The following is a 16,328-nucleotide window of genomic DNA, read 5'->3' as shown; positions in this document are numbered from 1 at the left end:
TCTCCCAAACGGCTTTGCAAAGATCCCTGCAGTATGTTCATTTTATAAGCAAATGAATGGCAACCTTTTATAGCACAGCTCCGTGTCAACACATATTCTGTTGCAACATTTGCTTTTCAATTGTCTGTTTGCTATTTGCTTTGTTTTTCTTGTCATTTTCTTTGAGGAGGCTCGGTGTGGGGAACAGGAAGTCACTAAGTCCCTGCTCCTGAGCAAACATAAAAGTGCCTCAGATCCCAACACTCTTGAACGTGTGGCTGTGGGTCCTACGGCATCTTTGGCAGCTGGAGCTATGTATAGACTGACGGTTAAATGGAGATTACAATGGTCTTATTATCACACCAGTTAAGAAAGAGATGTACTGAATGACTTGGTTGTTGAAATCCTTCTTGCAAAATATAAAGGCAAACAAATTCCTGTCATGATATATTTTTGGAAGAGCTGACAATCGTCAGCATGTGAAACTAATATGCCAAATTAGAAACCCTGGGTGGTGTCCTATTGTGATATATACTAAATGTAGTACTACTGGAGTCTGGCAGTATTTCATAGCATGGTATTTTAGGGACACCGATACAAGTAAAGGATTCTAGCAAAGAAACCGAGCAGTGATTTCTTCATTACGTGCTGGGGTCACGGGGGCTGGAGCACAGAACTCTCTGTAACCAAAAATGCCAGGCAGGAGGGGGCGCAGGCAGGGCGAGGGCAGGGGACCCGGCGCGGTTCACTCCTGGAGCTCCTTTTCCAGGGACGGCCCAAGAAGGCTCCTTCTGCACCACGGCACGCGGAGGGCCCTAGGGCAGAGCCTGGGACACTGGCTCAGGGCAGAGTGCTGAACTCTGTGTGCTGCATGAGCGGGGAGGGCCACCCTTTTCTACATCCTGGACACGCCCCTAATGCTCGCTATAAAATCTCCAGCAAAGCGCCTCTCGGGAGGCAGGTTCTTTGAGGACAGCACCTCCTCGCTGTCCGCTTTACTTGTCGCCGGGGACTCAAGTCTCCTCTGTGCAGCTGCCACATGAGGCCAATCAGCTGGCGACATCCTGACCAAACGGACCCCACTGCCTGCAGACTTCCCTGAAAAGCAAGACAAAGGTCGCTCTGTCATTCCGTGTCTGCACCCATGGTCCCTAACCTGGAGCTCCCTTCTCCCATTTTAATTTTGGATGTTTGTTTTTATTCCCCAGAAAGAAAGAAAGGAATGACTGTTAACGTGGAAATATGGACACATCCAGGTTAAGCATCTTGTTTTTTATAGTTAAGTCATGTTGCGGTAGATAAATCTGGACTGGCACAGCAGAATGTTGGGGTGTTCTCACGGCTCCCACGTGGCATGGTATTATCCGTGCCACACACCCGTTCCCTGTGTTACAGGCATTGTGCGTTGAACACACTCACAGACTCTATGTGTAGATTCCTGGTCAGGTGGCTGCCAGCCACCTCGTTTCCACTTTGAAACAGGAGCTTCCAGGGTGATGATGGTAGCGTCAGAGTATTCCCACACTTCCCGCTGGAGCGGCCTCAGCCAATCAGCGCATTGCAGGTGTCTTTAAGGAAACAGGTAGAGTCCAGAGAAGGCAAGTCACGGATTCAAACCTCTCCTTCTGCCTTAAATGCGCCCCAGAGCCACAGCTCCATCCGTTCCAAGCTGGAGAACTTGAACCGCTGGGATGCGGGAGGGGTGGGGGGCGCCACTCCCTGGGAAATGCACAGCGTTCAGTTCCCGGGAGAGGGCTGGGGGCTGGGGACGGTGTTCTCGGCAGGAGGCAGAGTGTTGGGAAGGTGAGAAGCCGCACTGATGAGCACGTGGAGCGGCTTGATTTTTTTAAAGTGACAGTTAAGGGGGTGGCTCTGGTGGCACAGCAGGTTAGGGTGTCGCCGGGATGCCCATCTCACACCAGGCTGCCTGTTTCAGTACACACTTTCCCTCCATCTCCCTGCCAGTCAAGCAGAGACCAGGATGGATTCCTGGCTCCTGGCTCTGGCCTGACCCAGCTCTGGCTGTTGTGGGTATTTGGGGAGTGAACCACTGGGTGGGATCTCTCTTTCTCTCCCTACCCCCTTCCTCCCTCCCCCTCCCTCACTTCCCCCTCCCTCCCTCCTTCCCTCCCTCCCTCCCTCTCTTCCTCCCTCCCTCCCTTCCTCCCTCACTTCCCCCTCCCGCCCTTCCCCCTCCCTCCCCCTCCCTCACTTCTCCCTCCCTCCCTCCCTCCTTTCTTCCCTCCCTCCCTCCCTCCCTCTCTTCCTTCCTTCCTCCCTCCCTCCCTCCCTCGCCCCCCTTTCCCCTGCTTCCTCTCTGTCTCCAGTCTCCATCCCTATCTGTGTCTCTCCCCTTTTGCAATTCTCTCAAACAAGTAAACAAACCTTGTTTAACGGTGATAGCAAGAAGAAAGTGGCACTGGAACAAGCAGAAGTGATTCCCAGGTAAGAGGTGGTTCCACGGCTGAGTCTCACAGAGCTCCGCAGGGGCTCGAGGCGTCTTTGAACCCTGAGCGTGTCCTTCAGTCTGTAACCCTGGTCTCGAAGAGAAAAAGAGGTGGACAGGAAATGGCGGAGTCTGGGGCGGGGGGGGTGGGGGCTGCTGGACAGAGGCCTGGCCTCCGGCTCAGGGCTGCAGCCGGCCACACAGAGCAGCCACTCTCTCTCCCTCTTGGCTTCTCTCTCCCTCTCGGCTTCTCTCTCCCTCTCGGCTTCTCTCTCCCTCTCGGCTTCTCTCTCCCTCTTGGCTTCTCTCTCCCTCTTGGCTTCTCTCTCCCCCTCAGCTTCTCTCTCCCTCTCGGCTTCTCTCTCCCTCTCGGCTTCTCTCTCCCTCTCGGCTTCTCTCTCCCTCTCGGTTTCTTTCTCCCTCTCGGCTTCTCTCTCGCTGTCGCTGTCATCACATGCTCCCCCTTGACCAGGACCAAAGCCTAGAGGGTGCCTGCCGGGGTGGACTGGAGGCTGGACAGGGTGGCAGGGAGGAGAGGAGACCACAGCCCGGCCTCCAGCAGCTTCCTCAGAGTGCCCAGGATCCTCACTCGCACGGGAACTGGAAGATCACGTCCCAGGCCATGGGTGCCGCTACTAATGGGATCCAGTTCTGTCAGCTTTCAGAGGGGAAGGGGGGTGGGTATTAGAAACTGGCTAGAACATTCTGTTCAGAAGTCTACCCAAGCAAGCAAAGAGAAGAACAGAGAGAAACACCCACAGAAGGAATTCCATCCCCCATCGTACCAGATGTTGAAAAACAACAATAAAAAAAGGAGAGAGAGGGGGGCCGGCACTATGGGGTAGTAGGCTAAGCCTCCGCCTGTGCTGCCAGCATCCATATGGGTGCTGGTTTGAGTCCCAGCTGCTCCTGTTCTGATCCAGCTTTCTGCTGTGGCCTGTGAAAACAGTGGAGGATGGCCCAGTCCTTGGGCCCCTGCACCCACCTGGGAGACCAGGAAGAAGCTCCTGGCTCCTGGCTTCAGATAGGCACAGCTCCAGCTGTTGCAGCCAATTGAGGAGTGAACCAGCAGATGGAAGATCCCCCCCCCCCCACCTTGCTCTCTCTCTGACTCTTCTCTGTGTAACTCTTTCTAATAAATAAATAAATCTTTAAAAAAAAAAAAAAAAGGAAGGAAAGCAAGCAAGCAAGCAAGCAAGCAAGCGTGTGCACACCTCTAACCTAGTTTGGAATCTGTGGATAGCACTGGTATAATTTTTGCTGTATATCTGCATAATTAAATATGCAGATTTCCACTGGGGTTATCTTAGCCTGGAGGGGGAACCTCGTGGAAGGGGCCCTGAGCAAAGACTGGGTGCTCTCTCTCGGTTCACAGGTGCAGCACCAGTGATGTGTGGCTGACCTCAGGCAGGAAGGGAGGAGGGGCACAGGGGACTGTGCATGGGGTCACTGCTCCGAGAAGTGGCCTCAGGATGGCCAGACCCCTAGGGGGAGGACTGGGGAAGCTGATTTAGCTGCTGCCCCCGACTACTCCCTGGGGAGTTGACCCTGCCCACACTCAGGCTTGCCAGTCACTGAGGGAGCCAGGCCCAGGCCCTGACGTGGCTCCTTGTCCTGAGACCAGCTCCATGTCAAAACACGTGTCCACAGGACAGGGAGGACACAGAAGGCATGAGAGGCCAAGATCCGAGAAGCGGTACCTGTAAAACGTGCCCGGCGCACAGGGGTTCAAGACAATGACGTCATTCAAGTAAAAATTCCCAACTTCGACAATTCCAGTGTGTTAAGGTCTGAGGTTGGACTTAATTTCTCTAGCAGTAATTAGGTTTCTTTTTTCTAATTTTTATCAGGTTGTTTTTGTTTTACTATTTATTAGCGAGCACACATTTTGCTAATATAATAAATGTGTCTTGGTAAATAACTTAGAGAAATTTAATTATCTCAACTTCTGATTTTAAACAGTCATTATGCAATTTCACTCATAATTATTTTTATGCAGTAGCAAAGACGGATTTAATTATGTGCCTTCCTGGCCACTGCTTATGTCCCTTCCTGGCCACTGGCCACATGTTATTTGTATTACAAAGTTGTTGGCTCTTGCAAATAAGAGCTTTTTTTTTTTTAAAAAAAAAAAATCCAGGTCAATTTGTTCTATGGTCCTTTTTCATCGCTGTGGTTTGCGTTTCTTTTCCCTTCACAAATACTGTTGAAAAATGAAGAATATATGTTTTACAAGCTCTTCTTCCAAGAGTCTCCCAGTCCAAGGTGCAGCGCAGACTTCAGTTGAGAACTTACGAAGTGGTCATGATCCAGAAATCCCAGACACATTAGCTGGCGCAGGGGAAACGCTCCCTGAGGGGAGGAGGGGAGCGTGCATTTGGCTGGCCGTGGCCTTGGAAAGCGACTCTTCAGGAACTCAACGCTTAGCCCAGCACCGTTCAAAGTCATCCCTTCTGCAGCCTCTGGAGCGAACCATGGTTCTGTGGGAAACCAAGTCAAGTGAGGATGTTTTAAACCCCTGTGGTGACGGCCGGCACTGCCCAGGCTGCACCCCTCTCCCTGATCTCAATTACTGGTGGCTGTGGGCGCCCTGGCTTCCCCTCTCCCTGGTCAATTTCTTTCTCTGACGCAGACTAGCTCAAGCTTGCATTCACCTGGCCTACTCACAACTATGTCTAGTTCACGGAGAGGAAACTAGACAGGCCTCCCAGACGCACGTGTGGTTATGTGGACACCAAGTGGGAAGCACCCATAAACAAATTCAGATGGACCGACCGGCACTACTAATGTGCGCGTGCACCAGCCTCATAGCTCACTGCAGCTCACGCTGTCAGAGATGTAGATCCGCACGAGGGCTCCACGTGTGCTTTCTACGGGAACACTGCAAGCCCAGAGTTTGCAAATCACAGTTTAGGTAAGGGTGGATGCTGCTGGTTGAAGGAACACTTGACACAAGGCTGGGATTTCAACACCGCAAGAAGAAAAAAGCAAAGTATTGCGATCTCTGTAGAAGTGTGTTATGCATGAGTTGTGTGTCCCCAGGTGTGTGCGCAAGTACCCATGTCTACACTTGGTCAAGGACGCCGTCCCCTTAGACCACACAGTGCACAGAGCTCAGCCACTGTGGTCAGACAGATGGGACTGGATGTTCACCTCCGCCCTGAGGGCAGCACACTCGGAATAAATTACTAAGTCCTCAGTTAGGTCTCTGGTGAGCCCTACTTGCCTTCTTCTGCTCTTATGATCTGCTCCTGTGATTAGTGTGCACATGTGTTACACACAGCCCTCAGTGTGGACAAGTATGCATGCAGGTGTTTACAGGTGCAGTATTGTTTACAACATATTTATTTGAAAGGCAGAGCATCTGAGAGAGAGAGAGAGAGAGAGAGAGAGAGATCTTCCATCTGCTGCTTCACTCCTCAGATGGCTGCACCGTTAGGTCTATGCTGAGCCCAAGGCAGGAGCCAGGAACTCTGTCTGGGTCCCCAAAATGGTGGCAGGGGACAAGCACTTGGGCCATCTTCTGCTGCTTTCCCAGGCACATCAACAGGAAGCTGGATTGGAAGCGGAGCAGCCGGGACTTGAACCAGCACACAGATACAGGATGCAACACTGCACACAGCGGCCTAGGTTGACGCTGGCCTGACTCAGGTATGTTGCAACCTCACTGTTCCACTTGGAATGCTGTTTCTCTTCAAGGCACTGTTCTGATAATAACAGAGTTTATTTAATTATAACCCTCTGGCCTCATTAAAATAACAAAATTTAAATGCTTTAAAATAAACTACTATATATTCAAATGAAACATTATGAAATTTGTTAATTTAGTTACGCCTTCCAAACACTGTAGATATTTTATATGTGAGTTTAATATAGTTTGAGTCTGGAAGCATCGGCTCACCTCTCTGTGCACATATAACCAGGAGATAAATGACTGAGGCTTCTCCCTCTTCTTTGTGTTGTCATCAGTATTAAAACCCCGTCTCTGAATTCCTTTCTCTCTGCGATAATTTCCTTAAGCAACGATATGCACAGACTGCGTGAATTCCACAGCAATCAATCTATTTCTTTCCAGGTCCATTATGGGAAGCAGCTCATTTCTCTCTGCACGCAGACGGGGTTTCACGCAGGACGACAGAACCAAGCCGTTTCACTCCCTCGTGGTCCAGGCCCACGGCACAGCCCCTTTTCCCTCCTCAGGAAAGAGCTGCAGCTCTCCTGCCACACACCAGACAAGCGGAACCCAGCACAGCGACAAACGGAACAGCTCTCTTCTCGCTGAGACTGGACGCTGGTTTGTTTGCGTGCAGCACATCGGAGCTGACACGCACTCACACCTCATGGTGAGCTTGCAAGGAAGCACCGTGGAAGCGACTCCTCGTAAGGATCCGTGTTAATCAGAAGCCTTCAGTGAGTTAATCTGGACAGCATTTCATCTCCGCAGGCAGATCTGAGTTCTCTCTCACTGGTAACATCTGAATACTCAGGGAACTTCCGTTCAGGAGTGGGTGCTGGGGGTAGCAGTTTCCACTTGGGAGACCCCTTGTGTCCCACATCAGGGTGCCTGGGATCGAGTCCTGGCTCCAGTCTGGACCCCAGCTGCCTGCTGACAGCACCTGGGAGGCAGCAGGTGATCTCTCAGGTGAGTCCCTGCCACGCTCGTGGGAGACCTGGATTGAGGTCCTCACTCCCAGCTTCACGCTGGCCCAGCACCCCGCTGTGGGCACTTTGGAGTGGACCAGGGAATGGGAAAACTTTCAGATACATAAATAATTTTCAGTTTCTGTTCAGGTTATGATGAGCTAGGGAAAAAATGTTGCTGCTGTCTCTTAATGAGTCTTATTTTAACAGAGTAAGATTTTATCCACACATCGAACTGTTTTCCCAAATTTGGAGATGTTTTGAGCAAGAATGCATCCTCTGGGTTTGAGCTGCACCTATGAAGTTAATATCCTAGTAGGTCACAAATGACATCTTTCCTGGATCCTTTTATTACTCTCGCATTTCTTACTAGAGAAAACAAATGCAACACAAACTTTAAGTGACACCTATGAAAGACGCACATCTGGCTTGGCCGATGATAACCTAAAAACGTCCATGAGTGTGTTCCCTCTAAATGCCACCTGGACAGGGCCACTTGTGCAGACAAAGGATTCCTGCTAATAATTGGGGGGTGACTTCTCTGTGCCCACACAATGAGCTAGTCCCATCATTTCCAGCTTAAAGAGAGGGTCCTGGGTCAAGGGATCGAGAACCCCAGAGCCTCCCAAACACAATGGCGTACCCCCCAAGATGAAATCTGGGGTGCATGGCAGTGTTTCCTCCAGTACAGTCAACATCTTTGATTCAGAAACCAAGATCACAATATAGATCACACACACACACAGGTTCACCTTGGGTTCCGGTGTGGATTTGAGAGAAACGCGGCGTGCAGCACACGGGGAAGCGTGTGTGACGCTGACTGGGCCGATAGCAAACACAGTCAAGGAGACCAGAGGTGTATGGGTTCGAGTTACTGACACTTGGATGTGTCCATGGGAGATCACAAGGCAGAAGTGGTGGAGACGGCAGGGCCTCTGCTGTCTTGTGGGCTTTGCGATAATGGAAAACCCCCGAGAGTGGTCTTGAACACGTTTGTTTATGGTTTCACACATTAGAATTTCTGAACTCGCAACTTGTCACTTTTGTGCACAGCCGGAGTGCCCAAGCTGGCGTGTCAGGGCCTCCGGCATCAGTGTTGGTTCTTGTGGATTTACAACTTTTCCCATAAAATGTGCCCTCAGCCACTGGCGTCATCACCTGGAGCTTTTCAGGCCCGCACTGGAAACAGCCATGAGAAGGGGTCATTTTGGGCCACTTGTATTTGCTGCAAACATTACTTTTCTCGTAGCTTCGGATAAACACTCGGATTGCGAGGGTGCAAGTCACCAGCACGCATCAAAGGGCAGCTGAGCGAGTCCACGGTCACCTGCAGTCACTTTATTTGGAAAACCCTCGCACGAGGCCTGCGCTGGTGCGGGGGTTGCTTCTCCTGAGCCACGTCGAGCTCGCTACCGGCTGCGCCTGCCCGCGTGACACAGGCCGTTACACACAGAAGTGCTTTGTGGCGCTGCCGATTTATGAGAAAGGAAAGCGTCAGTATTTCCTAGGAGAAATGAACATTGACTTTCTCTGAAGAAAATATAAATGGATTTACTTAATTGGACTTCAGGCATTGGAGAAATTAATAATAGATTGTGTCATAGTGAGGGCTTTGTTTGTATTTAAAGCAATAAATTACAAGTATTAAATGTATATTTATTCCAAGTTAAACTCATTTCTAATTGACATGTTACTTAGCCCAAGGCTTTTAAGATCTTTTAGTATAATTAAATTAATAGAAAGCTATAGATCACAGCATGATAAACAAACAGCCCAGACTTTAATATGACAGATATACACAGCAGGCCGTGTAAGTAGATCATTATTATCGGTTTAGGTTCAGCCCCACACCACCAGAAGTAGCAGCGAAACTGGGGCTGCAGTGGGTGTCACGTGGACTCCCCTCCGCCCGGGCGGGGCGAGGAACTCCTCAGAACACATCCTGGTGGGACGCATTCCCTGCACCCAAAGCTGTACACACCTCGCACACGGCATCTGAAGGACGTGGGTGCTCTCAGCAGCCTCTGGACAGTCCCAAACCACAGCGCTTCCTCCGCCCGGTGCAGAGTGAGCGCCCCCAGCTCTCTTTTCAGAGCCCACTTCCATAAACACGGGCCCGGTGCTGAGCCACGCAGCCCACGCGCTTCCTGGCAGCAGGTCTGGTAGCTTGCTGCTGTGCTGCAGGGACACACAGCGCCTAGCTAGAAACAGCTACACTGTGTGTCTGCACAGACACGGGTCCCTGTGCAGGACGCTACCCTAGCGGGCTTCCACATCCTCAGCCACTTCTCACGTAGACGAGGGCCAGGAAGCCACTCCAGTGTGTGCGCGTGTCCAGGCTGCACACGAATGTTCACTGAAGGCTTGCGTTTTGGACTTTCTGGACATCACCATTGTTCATTCCAAACATGCTGTGTAGGCAGTGCTTGTGGTGTAGACAACCTTTGTTTTGCTGCTCTCCACCTTGGGGGGCTGGGTGCCATAGCCATGCCTCCAGAACCTTCTGTGACTGAATGGGCTTTTACATCTCTGGTTCAGGAGAGGAATCTCAGGAAAAGAGCCTCGTGTCTCCAAACCCCCTTGGCACATGTGCAGTGTGGGTTCTTTTCCCCCTATACTACTGTGACTTCTCAAGGTTTTTTAAAATAAATTTTGTATTTTGGAATTACAGAGAAGTTGCAGAGTGTACAGTTTCCAAGTACCTTTGTGGACCTTTTGTGGGGTCATGGTCCATTTGTTCTAGCTAAGCATCCAGTGTTGGCACGTGGCTACTGACCAAAGGCCAGAGCTTACTCAGAGGTCACTAGTTAGTTTCTCCAGTACCGGCCGTCCCTTAACCCAGGCTCCCATTGCAGACAGCACAGTGTTCAGCTGCTGTGACTCCTAGGGCTTCCTAGCTGCACCTGACCCTGGACAATGTTCAAACCGACGTCCCCCACGTCTTCCAGTGACCCAGACGCTTTCACATTCTCGTCCTACTGTGTGTGATCTGCCACAGGGCCACGTGCCCCCTCTCCTTTCTCTTTGCTACGCGTCCACAGGGAGGACCCGTGTTTCCTTGGAGCATTCATTACGGATGTTTCTGCCCAATGCGAGGTAACTGATCAAGTCAGGCCAGGTAGCCGACAGTCGTTGGGGGTTCATTAGCATCCGCGAGGCATGTAGAAAGCAACACTTTATTGAAAGGATTGTACGAGATGCTTATTTCCAGAACCACGACCGTGGAATTTTCCAACCTGCAGATTTCAGAAAACGCAAACACGCGGCCAAGGGCTACGCCGTTCCTTGGCGCATGCTCAGTGTGAACCTGCTCAGGTCCCGGCTGGGAACTCCAGTTTGCACCTTGCAGTGGGGAAGATCTCGCTCGCCGGTGGAGGAGGGGACAGTTCGGCCGATACGGCTCCTGACTTGTCGCCGGGGACGGCGTTTTCTCCCGGGGAAGACAGATAGACGCTGTCATAATGAAACGGGCCATTAAAATTTAACTAGGAATGTAGGGCACAGGCTCGGTGCTTAAAGCCTTACTCAACAATCAGTGGAGTATTCGCCAGGACTCGAGGACTTTTGAAAGAGATACAGGAAAATTGAGGAGAAAGATTGTCAGATCCATCAGTTATGTCGATGCATATGTTTGAATCTGTTATTTCTTGGTCTATTTAATTTTGTGCCTAAGGGCTTTGAAAATCATCCCTTCTGGAGAACGAGGCCTTTATCTGGGACTTAAATAGGTCATTTAACTTTATTGTTATTCTGCACAATGATTCTAAATCCAATAATCCCTGCGAAACCCTTAAAATACACTTCTAAGCTCAATAACTTAATTAGGAATTAAAAAGCACAGAAACCTTTAATCTACACAATAACACTGTGTACTGTGTTATAACTCCTTTAGTTGGTCTTCAATTATAATTTAAAAGTTGCTGAGTTATACGCTCTACTTTTAAAAGCTGCTAAATTCGTATGTGCTTAAGCCCATGTAATGACAGGTTTTCTTCCTAACATTTGTGACTTTGTGTTAACTCTTGCAAGCTGCCCATGGGTCAGATACCCAAATGTGTAACAGGATTGCAAAACAAAACCAGAAAACAAGAATCACCGCCCAGCTCTAGCGCCTCTCACCCCCATGTCCTGGTGCGGCAGCTGTCCATCTAAATTCCGACGAATGGACTTCTGTTAGTCATGTTCCGTCTTCACAAACCTGAAATAGACCCGGTTTGGGTTCCTAACAAAACAGTGCTGGCATGTTTGGGTTGGAAGAGGTGGCCTATGCAGGGTGCTTCTCACATTTCCCCGTGGGCCGAAGATGCCATCTGGAAGGAGCCTGCGGGGTCATCCCCAGCCACAGGTATGAGAGCTTTTCAGCGCCAACCGTGAGTGACTTCAGCAGCCGATGAAAGGAAAGAACAGAATTAGCGTGAATGAGTTCTCTGTTCAGTGGATTAATTGTCTCATTTATAGCCCTTGTGGTTAGCCTCAATCAGGATGCCTCACATCGTTGGGACTGGGCCTAATTCCTCAATATTGTGATGTTGACCAGGACACAGCACAAGAAAATGAAACCCGATGCCTCCTGGACATTTTATGAAACATGCAGTAAAGCTCTTTGCTTTCCCACCCAATGTTAATAAAACCCAAAGCCTGGAATATTTTCACCAAGGCGTGTCTGGGGGCATTAAGATTGTGCTGTTTTGCTTTGCGTTAATCTCTAAACCAAGCAACAACTGTTCCAGCCTGTGTCTCTGGCTGCACATTGTATTTTTTTAAACTCTGAGCAGACTAAATTAATACATGACCAAAACCGGTTTAAAGTGGGTAGGGCAGTTAAAAGGGGTTCTCTAATTTTGTTCTTAAACAACAAAGTCAGATTGTTTCATTTTAGTTTTGGCTGCTAAGGTAACCCAATATGTTTTAAGTGTTTTTATTGTGGAACAAATTTAGATGAGAAGAAACATTACACAGAGGAAATAAAGCAGTGGTGACAAGGGACGGGGTGAGGCGGAAGAGATGGGAAGGTGGAGGCGAGAAGCAACCAAGCAGCCAGCGGCAGGACGAGCAGGCGGCAAGACCCGCTGTGCCATGCAAAGACCACAGGTCACCCCCCCTGCACCGCGTGGTTCTTGCTGGGTGCCTGGATTACAGCTGTTCTCGCCACAAGGGGACATGGGTGGCAACATGAGACGGAAGGCATACTATTTTATTCTACCGCAGTGACCACTGCATTCGATACCTTCATCATAAACGTACACGATCACACATTTTTCTCGAAAAACAATTAATTGCTGTAAGTTCTTCACGTGGGTTCACCTAAAGTTAATGTATTCCATAAAGATGTGGCGTTTGTCAAAAGTAAACAAATGACACTCGTTCAGTGCTACAGGCCTGGATCTGAATCTTCCTGAAATACCTCTCGTCCAACACCACCTGCCCAACATGGATTGTGTGTCCATCTTACTAAACTCCTGTTGCATTAGGTGATGTCATTAGCTCCTTTTTTTTTTTTTTTTTTTTTTTTGACAGGCAGAGTGGATAGTGAGAGAGAGACAGAGAGAGAAAGGTCTTCCTTTACCGTTGGTTCACCCTCCAATGGCCGCCACGGCTGGTGCGCTGCGGCTGGCGCACTGTGCTGATCCGAAGCCAGGAGCCAGGAGCCAGGTGCTTCTCCTGGTCTCCCATGGGGTACAGGGCCCAAGCACTTGGGCCATCCTCCACTGCATTCCCAGGCCACAGGAGAGAGCTGGCCTGGAAGAGGGGCAACCGGGACAGAATCCTGCGCCCTGACCGGGACTAGAACCCGGTGTGCCGGTGCCGCTAGGTGGAGGATTAGCCTATTGAGCCGCAGCGCCAGGCTGTCATTAGCTCCTTTACTGTTTGAGTTTTTATTTTTATTTGTTTGGAATGGACAGAGCGAGATACAGACAGAATCTTCCATCCACTGGTTCATGCCTCGATGCCTGCAACAGCTGGGATTGGGCCACGTCAAAGCCAGGAGTCAGGAGCTCCAGGCAAGCACTGGCCTGGGTGGGTGGAACCCTTAGGGAATCCAGACACGGGAGAAACACCTGTGGTCTGACAAAGAGAGAGCAGGCTAGGGTGGGAAACACGCCCAGGACGTAAAAGCTGTGACAAGGAGCTGAAGTGTGGCTGCAGCAACAGGAGCCGAGCAGCCTCCATCCTCTGACGTCCTGCCCCCCGGGCACCTGTACACGCCTCTGAACGCTGGCTTCCACGGGGCTCCGGGGCTCCTCAGGAACACAGCACAGCAGTCACCACACCCACAGGGGTGCTGCTTCCCGGGCTCCGCCACAGCAAACTCTCGTCTGGCCTGTTTTCCTCAAGCCTTTGTCTACACAGCTGCCCCTTTTCTGCTGAGGAAACACCCCGAGGAGTGAGCGGTGAATGGGAGCTTTCTGTCTGCTTCTCAAATTAGTTTTCAAAAAATTATATCCTTTCATATTTAGGATGTACAACATGATGTCTCAATACCTAGGAGCTTTAATATATAAAATACTCATGGAAGAAACATAAACCACACACAGATTTCAAAATTTTTTCACCAAAATAAACCTTTAATTGTATTTTCTTTTTTTTTTTTTTAAACTTTTATTTAATGAATATAAATTTCCAAAGTACGACTCATGGGTTACAATGGCTTCCCCCCCATACCGTCCCTCCCACCAACAACCCTCCCCTTTCCCACTCCCTCTCCCCTTCCATTCACATCAAGATTCATTTTCGATTATCTTAATATACAGAAGATCAGCTTAGTATACATTAAGTATGGATTTCAACAGTTTGCTCCCACACAGAAACATAAAGTGAAAAATAATAGATGATTTTTTTAAATGATGATGAAATCAGAGCAGACCTATTGTCATGTTTAATCCCAGTGAGAGTCAAGTTGGGAATTGATAATTTCTTTTTTTTTTTTTTTTTACAGAGGATCAGTTTAGTATGCATTAAGTAAGGATTTCAACAGTTTGCACCCCCATAGAAACACAAAGTGAAATATATTGTTTGAGTACTCGTTATAGCATTAAATCTCAATGTACAGCACATTAAGGATAGAGATCCTACATGAGGAGTAAGTGCACAGTGACTCCTGTTGTTGACTTTACCAATTGACACTCCTGTCTATGGCATCAGTAATCTCCCTATGCATCAGTCATGAGTTTCCAAGGCTATGGAAGCCCTCTGAGTTCTCCGACTCTTATCTTGTTTAGACAAGGTCATAGTCAAAGTGGAGGTTCTCTCCTCCCTTCAGAGAAAGGTACCTCCTTCTTTGATGACCTGTTCTTTCCACTGAGATCTCACTCACAGAGATCTTTTGCCAGAGTGTCTTGGCTTTCCATGCCTGAAATACTCTCATGAGCTTTTCAGCCAGCTCCGAATGCCTTTAGGGCTGATTCTGAGGCCAGAGTGCTATTTAGGACATCTGCCATTCTATGAGTCTGCTGAGTATCTCACTTCCCATGTTGGATCACTCTCCCCTTTATTTACTCCATCAGTTAGCATTAGCAGGTACTAGACTTGTCTATGTGCTCCCTTTGACTCCCAGTCCCTTCACCATGACCAACTGTGAACTGAAACTGACCACCTGGAACAGTGAGATGGCATTGGTACATGCCACCTCGATGGGATTGAATTGGAATCCCCTGGTATGCTTCCAACTCCACCACTTGGGGCAAGTCAGCCTGAGCATGTCCCAAATTATACATCTCTTCCCTCTCCCATTCATTTTAAGTTATTAATTAGTTTTTAACAGATTCAGTGTGAATTGTAGATATAATTCTCAGAACATAACAACATTCTCTTTGTTTTGGATGAATTTTTTAAGTCTACACACACACATACCCATATTTGTGCATATAACTTTATCTAAACATTATTTATATATATACACATATAGTCTCCATCCCTTCACACACACTGAGGCTATCTGCACATCACAACTCTTGTGGATAATGCTGCAATGACCACGGGACGTAGGGATCTCTCAGGAGGCGTATTCATTTTACTTGAAAGTGCACGTTCAGAAGCGGGATTGCTGGGTTGCAAGATAGCTATTTTTTTTTTATTTTCTGACAGGCAGAGTGGACAGTGAGAGAGAGAGACAGAGAGAAAGGTCTTCCTTTGCCGTTGGTTCACCCTCCAATGGCCGCCGCGGCCAGCGTGCTGCGGCTGGCGCACTGCGCTGATCCGATGGCAGGAGCCAGGAGCCAGGTGCTTCTCCTGGTCTCTCATGGGGTGCAGGACCCAAGCACTTGGGCCATCCTCCACTGCACTCCCTGGCCACAGCAGAGAGCTGGCCTGGAAGAGGGGCAACCGGGACAGAATCCGGCGCCCTGACTGGGACTAGAACCTGGTGTGCCGGCGCCGCAAGGCGGAGGATTAGCCTAGTGAGCCGAGGCGCCAGCCAAGATAGCTATGTTTTTAACACTTTGTGGAACTTAATACTCCCTTTCCAAGGCAGCCAGGCCAATATACATTCCCGCCAATAGATGAAGGCTTCCCTTCTGTGCACACCCTCCTCACCAGTACTTGCTGCCTCTTATGGTCTAGACAACTGGGTAGCAGCAGGTGCACTGAGATCGCTCATTGTGATTTTGATTTGTATTCCCTGATGATGAGTGATGTTGAACATTTTTTAATGTACTTATTACTCATTTGTACATTAAAAAATAGAAAACAGCTTCAGAAAAATAGCTGTTTAGGGCCACTGCCCATTTTTTTAAATCAGGTTACATTTTCCATCCACAGTGTAAAACACTTAGAGTTTCAAACAAAGTGTTAGAATTTCACAACTACGGACAAATGAAATGTTGCCAAAGAGTCGCTTTCAAATGAGGCCTTGTTCCCTGCTTGCTGAGAAGAGAAGTATTTGAGATGTTCACACCAAACGAATGGTAAGTTCCCAACCCACTTAACCATCTTCTGCACACCAAAGGAATATATCTGTCCAGTCTCAATTCTAGACTGTTAGCAAAACCAAGAAAGCTCAGTAAAGAAAATTAACCGATACCATTTATTAGTAGAGATACAAACTGTTGGCTACATTGTTCCTTGGTCAAATACAGCAATAAATTCTCAAATGCTCTCACAACCAGACAGCTGTGTTCTTCAGAAATGAAAGCACAGCTCGCTCTTGGGGGAGTGACTTCTGTCTGTTTCTGACATGGGAAAGTCACTACTAACTCAGGTTAACACAACAGTAGATTAAGTAAGAGTTATTACTGGCACTGGGGAGTCATGAAATTAAAATTCC

General features: G+C 48.9%; 1 long non-coding RNA gene across 1 annotated transcript; it reads left to right on the top strand.

The window, feature by feature from the left end:
- Positions 1-2,271: 2,271 nt before the first annotated feature.
- On the top strand, positions 2,272-8,709 carry LOC149122445 (uncharacterized). The gene is made up of 3 exons (XR_016220886.1): positions 2,272-2,424; positions 5,964-6,076; positions 6,501-8,709. It is a non-coding gene; the product is annotated as an uncharacterized LOC149122445 (long non-coding RNA).
- Positions 8,710-16,328: the final 7,619 nt, after the last annotated feature.

Source organism: Oryctolagus cuniculus, chromosome 14 (genome assembly GCF_051225735.1).
Source record: "Oryctolagus cuniculus isolate XC-2025 breed Fujian yellow rabbit chromosome 14, ASM5122573v1, whole genome shotgun sequence".
NCBI lineage: Eukaryota > Metazoa > Chordata > Mammalia > Lagomorpha > Leporidae > Oryctolagus > Oryctolagus cuniculus.
This window is presented reverse-complemented; position numbering and strand designations above follow the sequence as displayed.